Source organism: Electrophorus electricus, chromosome 25 (genome assembly GCF_041902795.1).
Source record: "Electrophorus electricus isolate QZ-2024a chromosome 25, ASM4190279v1, whole genome shotgun sequence".
NCBI lineage: Eukaryota > Metazoa > Chordata > Actinopteri > Gymnotiformes > Gymnotidae > Electrophorus > Electrophorus electricus.
In genome coordinates, this window is record NC_137521.1 from 7,432,501 (window position 1) to 7,446,468 (window position 13,968).

Sequence of the window (13,968 nt, forward strand, 5' to 3'; positions counted from 1 at the left end):
TTGTGCTGCATTATCCATGAAGTGCAAGGCAGTGTCTGTTTAAAAGAGGAGTCAGAAGGGTTTTATGAGTATCTCTGACCCTCCCCAGCACAAAAACATTCCAGCTTCACACTCCCTCTCACACAAGTGATTGAAAAGACAAAATTCTCAACCCCCACCACACACACACACACACACACACACACACTCTACCCAGCACACTTGCACAATTTACACTGGCAATTTACACTGTGATGGTGATGGATGTGACTCTCTCTTCCTCGGTCTTCCCTCTTCCTCGGTCTTCCCTACTCTTTTCACCTTTCCTCCCTCCCTCTCTCCCCGTTCTATATTTCTTTCTCTCACTCTTTCTCTCTCCCCTCTCTTGCTTACTCTCTGTCTCACTCACTCTCTCCATCACTCACTGTCTATCTCTCTCTTTGTCCCTCCCTTTCTCACTCTTTCTATAAACTTTTGCCTTTTATGGTTCTCTTTCCCAAAGCTTCAGGAAAAATGTTCTGCCTTGGTCAGAGTTACTCATTTGTCCGTCGCCGTGCACTGATTTTCAGTACGCACACTCACACACACACACACACACTCACACACACACACACACACACCATCACACACAGCCGTTGGTAGATGGGAGGTGTGCTGCTCTGTTAGCAGGGCAGGCCGTGCCACTGCCCCGATTGGCCCCACCCACCTCCTCGCCTGATCTACCGGAGCCCTGATGTCTCTCTGCTGTGTGTAACCACTCATACTGCTCCAGCTGCCTCCTCCACGCAGCCAGGGACAGCCACGCCTAAAACGTAGCCCACCAACCACACACACACATGAGAGAGAGAACAGATTGCCCATTGCTTTACTCCTTGTGTGTGTGTGTGTGTGTGTTTAGTAAGTGCTCTTTGCCTCTCAGGCTCTGTTAACAATTGTCCCATTATATCGTGAATCCCAACAATTAGCTTTAAGTATGGTTTCCTTCCCCTGCAACAACTTCTAAATGGACACACACACACACACACACACACACACACACACACACACACACACACACACACACACACACACATACACACACATCCCTCTCATGATTATTTACACAACAACTCTCAGGTATAGATACACACACACACACACACACACACACACACACACACACACACTCTGAGCAAACACCAACAGTCCTTCACTCCGGGACCAATCTCCCAGTTCCCCTCGCCCCCTACTTCCCATGTCTGTGTCTGTGTGTTTGTGGACCAGGCTGTTGCTAATGGTGGTTTTGACCAAATGTAGCCGTTTGGGATAATCAGAAAGCGCCGGGTATCACGCACGGCCAGCAGCGATTAAATTTAGCACTCGTGCCCTCTACGTGCCAGCGGTCTGACAATGGGGGCCTCTAAAAGGAAGTACAGAAAGAACAAAATGACATCATGTTCTGTGGAAGTTTAAACCTAAAGCTTGACGCTGGGTTTCTGTGTTCGGTTGCCTACGTTCAATTATCTGCGTCTAAAAAGGGTGCATTTGCAGAAAATTCCCCGTAATTACAACCTACTATCATACAATATTCACCTAATTCACCACTGGATATGCTCTGCTGATTTTAAAATTATTTTAGGGCATGTTAAATTTTAGACTGTGATACAAATGATTCATTGAATGTTGATTTGGAGTCCTAGTAAGATTTAGCATTTAAGGTTAGATGTCTTCCACTTAATATGTTAGGGAAGGCTTAAGACATTAGATTGTGTGTAGAAACATTTCTAAATGTTAACGCCCTCATTCAGAATTGTCTTCCAAATTTAAGATCCAACTAAGGAGCTTAATCTAGTGTTGAGGTCCTGAAGACTTTCATTAGCAGTATTTGGAATATTAAATTAGCCCTTACACCAATGCCTACTGAAGAGTTTTGCTGTAAACATTCACATTAGGGCTATATGTTGGTTTAATGCTTTATTACTGCAAAAAAATACAAAGTCATTTTGTTGTAAAGAACTCTGAATGTTAGGTTGGTGCATCAGGAAAGATTGTAAACATTAGTTTAGAGTATTAAATATTTACAACTAAATAGAGGATTCTAAATGTGTGCTTGGCACATTTGACTCCAGTGACCAGTAGTCAAGGGTGTTGTTGTAAAGGGAGGTTCCTTCACATACAGGCTCTCATATGGAGTCCAGCTGCTGGCTCCCTTCTGCTGACCTTGGGAGCTGCTTTCAGAACAGTTGCACTGGTGGAGCATGAATGATGGGAAGATTATGAAGTCACATTTGGTTTTAAGAGAGAATTTTCCCAGATGAGACATATTATTTCCTCCCAAGGAGATTTTCAAATCAGCTCCACCCACAGGAAGTGAGGTTGTGCATTTGGAATGAGAAATGATGCAGGCAGGATGTGAGCCTGTTGGGGTGGGGTTGAGGAGGCGGGGCCTGGCATGCCTTGTGTGTTTGTGTGTGTGTGTGTGTGTGTGTGTGTGTGTGTGTGTGTATCTGTATGTGTGTTCTGCAAATGTGGTGGACAGCATTGGAGACTCTTTCAACATTGTACCACTCAGCAGTGTATTATTGATTATTGAACCAAGGCATGTGGAGTGTGCATATGCATGTATGTGTTTGTACGTATGAATCAGAGAGTGGGAGAGAGATAGATAAATATATATAGAGAAAGAAAATCTATGTCTAAATATATGCAGAGGCAATGCTCAGTGAGTCATTATACTTTTCAACCAGTATTTGCTTTAAATGTGTAAATATATCAATTCTAAACTTATTTATTTTAATAAGCCTATAAGGTTGTGTTTCTTACATTTACTGTATGGTTTGTCTTTCTTTCTCTCAGGCACTCTGGCAGTGCCTACAGAGGCACAGCTGACAGAAAGGTTTCAAACCACCCGAGCCGAAGCTGTCACGGCACCGTCTCAGACGGACAACCTAACAGCTACGGAAGAGGCCGACCAATCAACTGCGTCATTTACAGTACATTCTACTGAGACTCCTCTGGAGTCCAGTAAGCCTACAGCAGAGAAGGTGGAGTCTGCCAGCACACTGCATGCACATACGATAACTGGGAAACCGGACTTGGCAGAAGTCACGACAGCATCAGAGCCAGTGTCTGAGGTCACAGCAAAGTCAGAAGTTCACAACGGATATAACCCTGAATGTAGGCATGTGCACACACACACACACACACACACACACACACAAACACACAAACACACATGTGCGCACACACAATCATAACCTTTTGAATTTCATCTCTCTCTCTCTCTCTCTCTCTCTCTCTCTCTCTCTCTCTCTCTCTCTAGCAATGGTTACTGGACACGTGGTGGGCATTGCGATTGGTGCACTGGTGGCTATGGCCATTCTTATCGCAGTAATAATTGTGTTGGTCAGGAGGATGGGCCAGTACTCGTAAGTTCACCAGACAGAACAGCTGCTTAAAATCGCTGAGAAATGTGCTCCGCCAGCATTGTAGCACTAAATGGCATGCCGACAGTGAATGTTTTTTTATGTTGGAGAGCTGCAAAGGAACATAAGCCTCATAAACAAGACAGCATCTCGATCTATGCAAAACTTTAACTCACTTCACCCTTGAGAGCTGTTGTACTTATCTGCATTTATTAGCTAGGTAGGATAACAGTGTATTTACAGAAAATGCACTAAATGCACCCTCTTGACATCATAACAGAAATCATAAAAAACTAATTAAGTGTTCTGGGCCAACAGCCCTTGCAGTGAAAAAACATGTAAGTCCATTTACTGTTTCTCTGCATTCTAAAAAATAAAAACAACAATATAAAGCATTATTGCAAGTATTATTTTTAAATGCCCACATGAATGAAGTAAGCTAAGTCTAAATAAATCATATTTAGCTTTTTAATTTTAATTGAAAGGTAAAATAAAATTAAAACTAAAATAACTGATTGCACAAAAAGGGGAAATGGCTGATACATGGTTTTTCATTGCAAGGGCTCAATTATATAAAATGTTTGGTTCCACATGACTCCAAAGAAGCTGTTGAAAAGTTAGAATGTCTCAAATATCAGCCATTAGCCTGTTCAAACTGTCAGAAGCTTTTAGATATAAGTAGATCAATCAGATTTGATTGTGAAACAGTGTCATCCACTTGTAAATAATATGAGTCTGTGTTACTAATTCAAGTCTAAAAATCAAATTTGGAAAGTTAACGTGTTAAAAAGGATTTACAAAACTAGTGGCAATGATTTTGAGTCAACATTGACAATAATGCAATAAATGTACTTCTCTGTAAACCATGTGACTTTGCACTAGGGCTTACTCTTTCTACCAAGAGAGACAATGGCTTCTGTAAATTCAGGGTGATTACAGAAGTATGCAGGAGTCCATTGTGTGTGTCTACACATTTGTGTTGTGGTATGTGTATACTGAGGCATGCAAATACAGCGTGTTTTAATACCCCTTTGCTTTCCTCTATTTCAGCCCCTGAAAAGGAAGGCAGCACACCAGGAAGAGAAGAATTCTGAACTACTGAATGGATGTCATTTCCTGTCATTAAACAAGCAATCTAGGAGAGCTCTAATCATTCAAGACTATGAGGATGTGTTCTCCTACCCCTCCCCTGAACACTGATATGGTTGCTTATCCCAACCCCCATTGTACTCCACACTGCCAAAGATTGAAACAGGAATTCAAACTGATTCTCTGTGCTTTAAAGCCAAGTAATGTAAAGAAGAGAAGGAACGTGAGTCTGTTAACACAACTCACAGACTAGATTCAGAGGGCCTAAAGAATTACATTAATACACATAAAAAGACTAGAACTAGAACATCCTTTAAAATTTCAGGAACCTGCACAATGGATTAAAATTTCAAGTACAGGGTACAATTAGCAGTAAAACTCACAAGACTTCTTCATCAGCTTTAATCTTTCAGTTGGCTGTGGCATAATGCGTACCAGTCACACACATGCACGCGCACACGCATGCACGCACACGCAACCACACGCAACCACACGCGCACACACACATACACACACACACACACACACACACACACACACACACACACACACACACACACACACACACACACACACACACACACTCACTCTTGCAATTCTTTACACATTCTATGCACATTCTCTCCCACATACTCAAGGCCGAATAAAAATGTCCCATAGCAGCATGACGCAGCAAAGATGATTTATAACCAGATTAGAAGTCTGTAATCTGTTGTAAAATGTCTCAAGCATATTCTGTTATAGGACATTTTACGCCAGATCTTAAGTTCTCAGCTGTTAAATAAGACCTATTTCATATGTAAGCATAATTTAATATTCTAGTATCCTTTGTCATATTAAACTTTAATCTGGATCTGTGAACATTAGTGGAAGGGCTAGCACCACTGCCTTGGGCCTGCCCGGACTCTTTTATAGCTCATTTTGAATTAACTGTTGTTGGTTGCCTCCCCTTTCCAGCAGGAAACTGGAACTGTCTGTTGCACAACACAGCAGCAGCTGTGGGAATAATGCTCACAGCTTTCTTACCAGAGGTGGCCATTTCAGGTTCAGAAAGTAGGCCTACAAGTCCTCTCCTAGATTTTGTTCCAGCTGCCTGGATTTTCTGATTCGCTCAAGATGACAGAATGGTTTGATGTAAAGACATGCCAGGACGTTAACTTTTAATGGGAACTTGTACTGGAGTGAAGTTCCAAATTTTACCATCCAAGAAAAGATTGAAAAGGTTTAACAGATGTCCTCTCGTCCGCCTTGTATAGCTTATTGTCAGGCCCTCAGATTTGCCCATTAGCCTCTGGTTCACTGGACTGGAGGTGATTTGTTCTGGTGTGTATTCAAGGGGTGCATGAGTCATTCTGCGCTTGCTTTAAGAGAACAATAACACATGCACTGACTGATAAACCATGTTTAACACAACGGGGCTTCAGACACTGCAACTGTTTGCAACGAACCTTATTTTGCCTCGTCTGTTAAGATTCAGTCTAAATGCCAGGCCCTCATTGTGCTGTCTGCCATCAAAATCATTTTATTTAAATGCAATGTTTTTTTCCCTTTTTAGTTGTTCATACTGTTTAAATAAATAAGTAAAAATATATGTCTTGTTTCTCTGTTATGTGAGAATGTCTCACCTTCTTATTAATTGGCTATTTCCAGAACAATATTGTAATAAATACTGAAAGGTGTAACAGAGTGATAATAATATCTATATAAATAAGCAAGAAACAAGTTATGATGTTCATTATCACTGGTGATGTCATAACCAAGTCTTTAATTTCTCTCTCTCTCTCTCTCTCTCTCTCTCTCTCTCTCTCTCTCTCTCTCTCTCTGTACCAACTTGAGGCAGTGGTGGTCAGTTTAGAAATGTGAGGCACATAATGCTGTGTGTGTGCAGGTGGGTGTGTGTGTGTGCATGTGTTGCTATGTGGATTTAGGCTGCAACCCAGGCTCTCTCTCTCTCTGGTTGTGAACAATGGATCTCTTTTAGCTGAGTCTCAGTCAGGCCCAGTCAGGCCAGGCGGTACCACGAAAACTCTTGCGGAATTCAGTCAGTCATATGTTCACATGGTTGAGGTATATGAGACAGGAAAACAAAGCACAGTGTGAAGTCCTTGAACATACAGTAGAATGGTGACAAACTATAACAGAAACTATCACTCTGAGAATAATATACGCAGATTAATGCACTCAGAAAACTTTCACAGATAGAAGATAGAAAAACTCTTCCATAAATGTTCTCTCTCTCTCTCTCTCTCTCTCTCTCTCTCTCACACACACACACACACACACACACACACACACACACACACACACACACACACACAGAGAAATGTTTCTAGATAAATGATAATGGCACCCTCTGCCAATATGCAACAGCCTTCCTCACTCGGACTAAACCTGTCTGAGTTCGAGCATTTGCACGTGTGAGTGCAGAGTGGGGGATATTTCAGCCTGTCCCATGTTTATCTCAGACCCCTACACACTGAGAGCCTGTGAGAAATACCCTTCAACACACACACACACACACACACACACACACACACACACACAGCCCTCTTGCTATGGTGTATCACAGCACAGGGAAGGAGACAGAGTTTAGTTTCAGCCTAATGACTGAAAGAGGCAGCGTTTGGTTCTGCATACGAGAAACTGAGGAAGCATTAGGCAGGTGGGCTCCTTTGGCGGTCTTCTTTGATCTTTGGACGAATGCCTAGCGACAAATAGGTCAGGCCTGACTACAGCTTTCCAATTGCATTTAAATAATCTTCATACTGAAGGAATCAGACACATTGAAAGAGTCTGACTCCATTCATCTCTGACTAGTTGGCTTAAAGATGCCTAAAAAAGAAGTTAGGTTATGAGCATATGCTCACTGAAACAGAACAAATAGGATAGCTTACATTTCTCCACTCAAACAGTGAATTCAGATGCCATTTTACAGTGCTTTTATGGTAGGACAGGGTCGTGTTCCTTTACAATGGCCACCATGTCAAACTAAATGACTCCTCTGCCAATCCCAGATGATATCCTGAAAGACTAAATACAGATGCACATACTGCCACGCTGCACGACCAATGTCTTTGTCCAGATGTTAGGTACGCACAAGGGGGTTGGGTGGGGTCATAAGTTTTCACTTTGGTATTTGACCAGTGCAACTGTCCTTATGTGGCCAATGGAGTAAAGGTACTGGAAAGAATTGAAGGTACTTGTCAATATCTTGCAAAAGCACTGTATCTAAAATCTACAGGATTATTCTCAAATTTACCAGATGTCCACACCTAACCATAATTTTTCAATAAGTGTGATCATCTGCATAAGTGCATTTACTTTGTGAATGTGATCATTGTGTTTTCCCAAAGTGGCAGTTTTTGTAATTCATACAGTTTACTTATTGCTTAAGTTAGAAGTTAGAACTTGGAAATGGAAGAATTCATGATAAATGTAAGTCTGTGTATGTTTACCTTGATGTTTCATACAGAGTATGTACATTTGCATATACTCACTGTATACATATTAATATTTATTAAAGTTTCTTAGGCACACTTACCTCATAGCTGTAACTATAGACTACCAGTCCTTTATCAGTCAGCTCTGTTAGCTATGTGTCTTTTTGTATCATGTTTCCAGTGCCTCTCTTCATGAATGATGTTTTTAAAAAGGGCAGGTGATGTTTGTATATTATGTATTTTTTAATGCACATTGAAAACTTTTGAATATAGAAGACAGAAAAGCTCTCCCCCACAGACTGAAATGTTTCTAGATAAACAATGCCCTCCCTGATATGTAAATATATGTAAGAGTATAATCTACATGAGATCTTGAGGTATTGACGAGAAAGTTAGATGTTAAATTTTAACATCTGCCTTCACATCTGGTGCTCCATGACTGTCTTTGCCTCCTTCTGTTTCCCTCTCTCTCATGTTAAAAGCTACTTTTTGGCATTCAGGCAGAGCGTGCACTGCTTATGTGTAACACTTAACGCTGAGGGTGTGTAATGTGGCACTGTGCTATCACCATCTCACATCTGCACTGTTTCTGGTATTTGACTCTGATCTTCCCCTCATACACGGTAGTCACAAACCTGCCCATGTCATTTTGGTTAAAATAAGGCATACAAAATTGAGGAGGAGTTTCTCTAAAACCGTTTGGCCCACCCAACCCGCCTTTTTCCTGCTGCCAAGTCATGGACTGCATGAGATTGCGCTGATGATTTCGGTAGTGATGGGGGTGATGTGACTTTAGATGCACTGTGTCATTCTGATGAAATTGTGATACATGGGTGATTAAGCTATTTGTGCCTGTGAGTGTAGGAACTATAATGAAGCACAAACATAGTAAGTTTAGTTAACTTAAGAACAGTGTGTCTCCTAAGATGGTACTTACATGGTAGTGTAAGGGTAATATGGACTTATTAGATGTAGACCCCAGCACATCTGAGAACCTGTGGTTTATTCCTGGTCAAATCATTCAGAACCTACTGTTCTTATACAATGGATGTTAGGATTGGCTTACAGTGGGCAAAAATGTTTCCTTACTATAAGTACCTCACCTTACGTACAGGCTCAATGAACTGTATAGGACATTAGTGAAACATGTGTCTGGGATTATGTGACACATCCTAAATTTCCTCATTTGTCATTGTTCTATGAAAGCATCATGTGCCTCTCATCATATCTAGGAACCACCGGGATCCCACACAGCCTACACTATGATATTACACAGCCACTATGATATTAGAAAAATCTCCCTCTCTCTTTCTCTCTCTCTCTCTCTATCTCACACACACACACAGTAAAACAATTAAGTGATAACATGATTAATTGCATTCCATTAAACATGTGATCACACACATGAACATGAAAGAGGAACATGCTTGAAACATGCTGGCTACACAGGGTTGATTGGCTGTGCTGTGCTGTGTGTGTGGATGGCTAAGCAGATGGATGTGAGTGCAGTAACCATGCTGGGGTACAGGTACAGACTCATTTGGATAAGATTGTCCCAGAATATTTGATTGTTCAAGAGAATAGAGTCTTGCAGACAGAACCCTGGAATATATACATGCCACATAAACATAAATACACACAATCCCAAAGTCACTGGCTGTGCAATGAATTCTTCTTATAAAACTTATGTGTATGTTTGCATTCCAGTTTTTCAGAGGAACAACGTGAGCCAAGTCACACAGTGCAGACAGACAAATACACACACACACACACACACACACACACACACACACACACACTATATATATATATATATATATATAATTGTCCTTTATTTTTATTTTTTAATTTTGTTCTATATAAATTTTTTCTTCAACTGGGCTTAACTCATATGGGAACATGTAGGCTGCTGATATGTGACTGTAATGTGCTTATTATGCACTATGTTGCACTAGACTTCAGCGAGGTTTGTGCTTTACTCTGGTAGAACCTCAGCTTTATAGTATCCTGCAATTCATTCACAGGCATTTCTGATCTGGCACTAGAAATGTGCATTCTTGTAAGATGGGTTGTGCATGGGTTTTCATGACTTTATTTTGACAAGGATATACCTGTCTGCAGTAATTTCGCTGTCTGTTCACTCGAGGCGAGATGTTAGCAGATTCATATTAAAGCCAATAATCTCTTCAGTTCTGACTAATGAATATTCAGGTGTTGTCTTCTCTTCCCCTAGCACAGCTGACTAGTCCCACTTAATGCCAGTTGAACTCACCCCAGCATCATTTAAAAATAATTTCAAGTTAATATATAATAATAGAATTATTAATCAATATATTTAATATAATAATAACAATAACAATAATAACAATAACAGCAACAACAACAACAATACTAATAATAATAATAATAACAACACCAACATTATATAGTAATAACCACACAAGGGAGTTGAAGTGCTTTATTTTCTGTTTGAGGTGCAACAAGTGAATCACAGATTTCAGTATTGAAAGTTACTAACATTAGTCATAAAATGTTTTAAAACTACTATTAAATATGTCATTAAAGTACAGAATCTGGATAGCAGATCAGTACTTGATGTTTTGTTCCATCCAGTGATTTAATGATAACATGAAATGTATGATTTCAGTATAAACTGTTGCTAAATTCCTACAGAAGTATTGGGCTGTAATGCATTTTAGGAGAGAGAAAGAAGGTATGGTGTGGTGTACAATGTGATGTGCAAGGAGGCAAAGGACCAGGACTGGGAAATGCATCTTTAGATGAAGGCAAACCATTCGATACATATTATTCAATACACAGCTTGCATAGTTCACATGTAATACATCTTTCACACATTCAGCAAACCACAGACTGGTTTTCTACTGTTACTGATCTCTTTACTTTTCAAAAGACAAATAGACATGTCACTGAATAATAACTAATCTCTGTGTTATAAAGTGCAGGTGTATATTGGCATAAGATGGTCCATTAATGTTACTTTCCTCTGTCCCAGTGTAACTGCTCTCTGACCCTCTGCAGTTTCTGTGTAGGCAGAGGTGGCTAGTAACCCACCTGTACTTTATACTCTTTTTCAAGTACATTTGCAAAGTCAAAATGCAGTATTTAACCTACCTCTGATTTTCCTGTAGCTCAGACACTCTAAACCTCAGAAAGACTTTCCTTTTCTCGGGTCAGACTCTATAATTACACCCAGTGCCCACAAGGTAACATTATATTTCACAACATTAATAATCGGCCTGGTTATTTTTGGTAGGTACCTGTCCAGCAATAAAAAAGCCAACTCAAGAATCACTCCTGGATCCCTTGAAGTCACGTAGCTGTCAGCTGTATAAAGCCAAGCCAGTGTTTATTCTGGACTCGAGCCTTGTCGCTTTCACTTTTAGTGTGCCAGAACATAAAAGCTATTTGCTATTTGTTCAAAGGAAATGGTTCATTCTTTAGAACAATATAGCAACAGATTTTGTAAAATTGTCTGCTATTTCTTACACTATCAATTGCTTCAGTCATGTTGACCAAAATATATTATACTTGTTCTCTGTTGAATAGGCTTACCCCCAAATCATGTAGGAATCAGTTAATTCCATACATTGTTACTTTCAAAAGCATTGAACAAGTTGTCATAATTTGTCAAGCATATTTTATGCATTTGTATTAGACTTTGGGTAAATGTCTCCTGAACTGATGAATTGCTCTCAGGTGAATGTTGACTGTCATTTATGAAGAGGAGTATGTGTATGAAGTGGAATGCTGTACAACAGCCGTGTGTTTCTTTACTGTATCACAGTGACATGGTCTATCAACAAATTACACTAGAAACAGTAAAAGCACAAATATTAATCCTGTCCAGTCTTTTGAAATCAATGTCCTACATACAGTAATGTGTAACTGTATTGTTGAAACTGATATATGCCACACATATTGTATTGACAACATAGCCAAGCATTTTGACTACCTTGTTCGTATAAAACGAGAGAAGGGCTGTCATTCTGATGGCACTGACGTGTTCATTTACATAAATATTTACTGTTGATACATTAACTAAGGATTTTTAGCAAGCTATGAGTTTTTGAAGGTAATCCATTGTGTGGTGCAGTTAGTACAAATTGTTTTGAAAATACACTTAATGTTCTGCAAATGTTGAGAAATGAACCAAAATAACTGAGAAAAACTGTAAGCTGTGCATGTTACTATCAAACCTGTTGGTCTCTCAGTGGCCCTTCCCTTTCACCCATCCAGTATGGATTTGTTAGTGTAGAGTTATTCATGTTGTATGGGGCTTTCCTGTTTGTTGTTCTGTGTGAAGTGCAAAATGAGAAACGCTCTTCAAGAGGGAGTTTATCAGAAAATAAAAGAAGAAGGAGAAGAAGAAGAAGAAGAAGAAGAAGAAGAAGAAGAAGAAGAAGAAGAAGAAGAAGAAGAAGAAGAAGAAGAAGAAAGAGAGAGAGAGAGCGAGAGCACTTTGGCTCTCTCTTTTGTATCTCTCTTTTGTATCTCTCTCTTTTGTATTGCTTTGGCAGTAATAAAGAGAATATTTGTCATGCCAATAAAGCACCATTGAATTGAACTGAACTGAATTGAGAGAGAGAGAGATAGATAGATAGAGAGAGAGAGAGAGAGAGAGAGAGAGAGACACACACACACACACACACACACACACACACACACACACACACACACACACATTTGCAGACACCTACTCAGACGTGTAGCACCACCTAGAGGAATTCCAAGAGCATTGTGGTCCCTGTGCAATTGCATTCAAATCTCTTTTCCAAAAATAACAGGAAATACCAGAATCCCACAAATCATGTCAAAAAGAAAAACTATTTAGACATGTGTATTTTTTAGATTGTAAGTAGTTCCAAGTTTGAAATGTGATCTTAAGGTCCAGGCAACTGTCATTTAAAGTGTGTCCTGACTAAACACAAAGTCACAGGTAAGGCAAGACAGGTAAGGCCATTTTTTGTAAGACACTTTTCATGCACAGTGGCAATGTAAAGCACATTCCACATAAATAAAAGAATGTAAATAATAAAACTTACTACATCCTGACTTTTACCTCTGTAAGGTTTTTACTAGAACGAAAAATTACATAAAACAATATATTTAAATAAAAATGCAATTATAAAATAAAATGAAGTATAATTGATTTAAACAGCAAGGAGTAAAAGAAAATAATGAAATAATAAAATGAAAATAGGATAAAGTTAAAACAGGAAACGATAGGCCTACATTAAAATACTAAAATGTGATGATAAAATAATAAATTACCAGAACAAAGTACTTCCAGATATAATGCAAACGTTCAACTATAAGCTTGAGGGAACAGAAATGTTTATGTGTAGAATCGGGCAGATTTGGCATTGCTGGAGCCCCAAGAAAAGTTATGTCTAGCGGCTCTAATCAAAACATTTTTATTTTTTACTACAAAATACATTTACCCATCGCGTACATCTTTACCGATCTTTACTGATCATCCTGGTTTCGTTTCTTTAATTTACTTTTTTTCGGGGCGCTGCTGGGGTACGAGCGGTTGCATTCAGGAGTCCTATTTGGTTAATCCGCGTGTTAATCTCATGGGTGTATAACAATGAAAGAATGAATGAATGCGTTTAGTCGGGTGACTTGTTTTTCAGGCAACCGATGTGGCCATATATATACTCTTTGAGCATATATGGAAAGTATTTTGGACCTAATTCATTCATAGAATACTATTAGTAGTGGTGGTGAATTCTTCAAATAACTGGAAGCCAGTATAGGGGTTTTAGGACTGGAGTGATACGTGCGGTTCTTTGTCCTTGTCAAATCCCTCCGAGTCGTCGCTGTTGAATGTTGAATGGTCTTTTTGGAAAGTCCGTTTATGAGGCCGTTACAGTAATCAACCCCGCTGGAGACAAACGCATACACGAGTTTGTTAGTTGGGCTTTTGCTTTTAGCTAGATTCTTAAGATGGCAGAAGGCTGTTTTGGTGATTGAGCTGATGTGGCTGCTGAGGTCAAGTCTATTAGAACACGGAGCTTTTCAAACGAGAATGT

General features: G+C 39.7%; 1 non-coding gene across 1 annotated transcript in view; it reads left to right on the top strand.

Moving 5' to 3' along the window:
- The window catches only part of pdpn (podoplanin), an 8,468-nt gene extending 2,407 nt beyond the window's left edge, over positions 1-6,061 (top strand). The window contains exons 2-4 of the transcript XR_014119971.1: positions 2,815-3,135; positions 3,281-3,386; positions 4,434-6,061. This is a non-coding gene — a transcript (podoplanin). The remainder of the gene's footprint in view (positions 1-2,814; positions 3,136-3,280; positions 3,387-4,433) is intronic.
- The last annotated feature ends 7,907 nt before the right edge of the window (positions 6,062-13,968 follow it).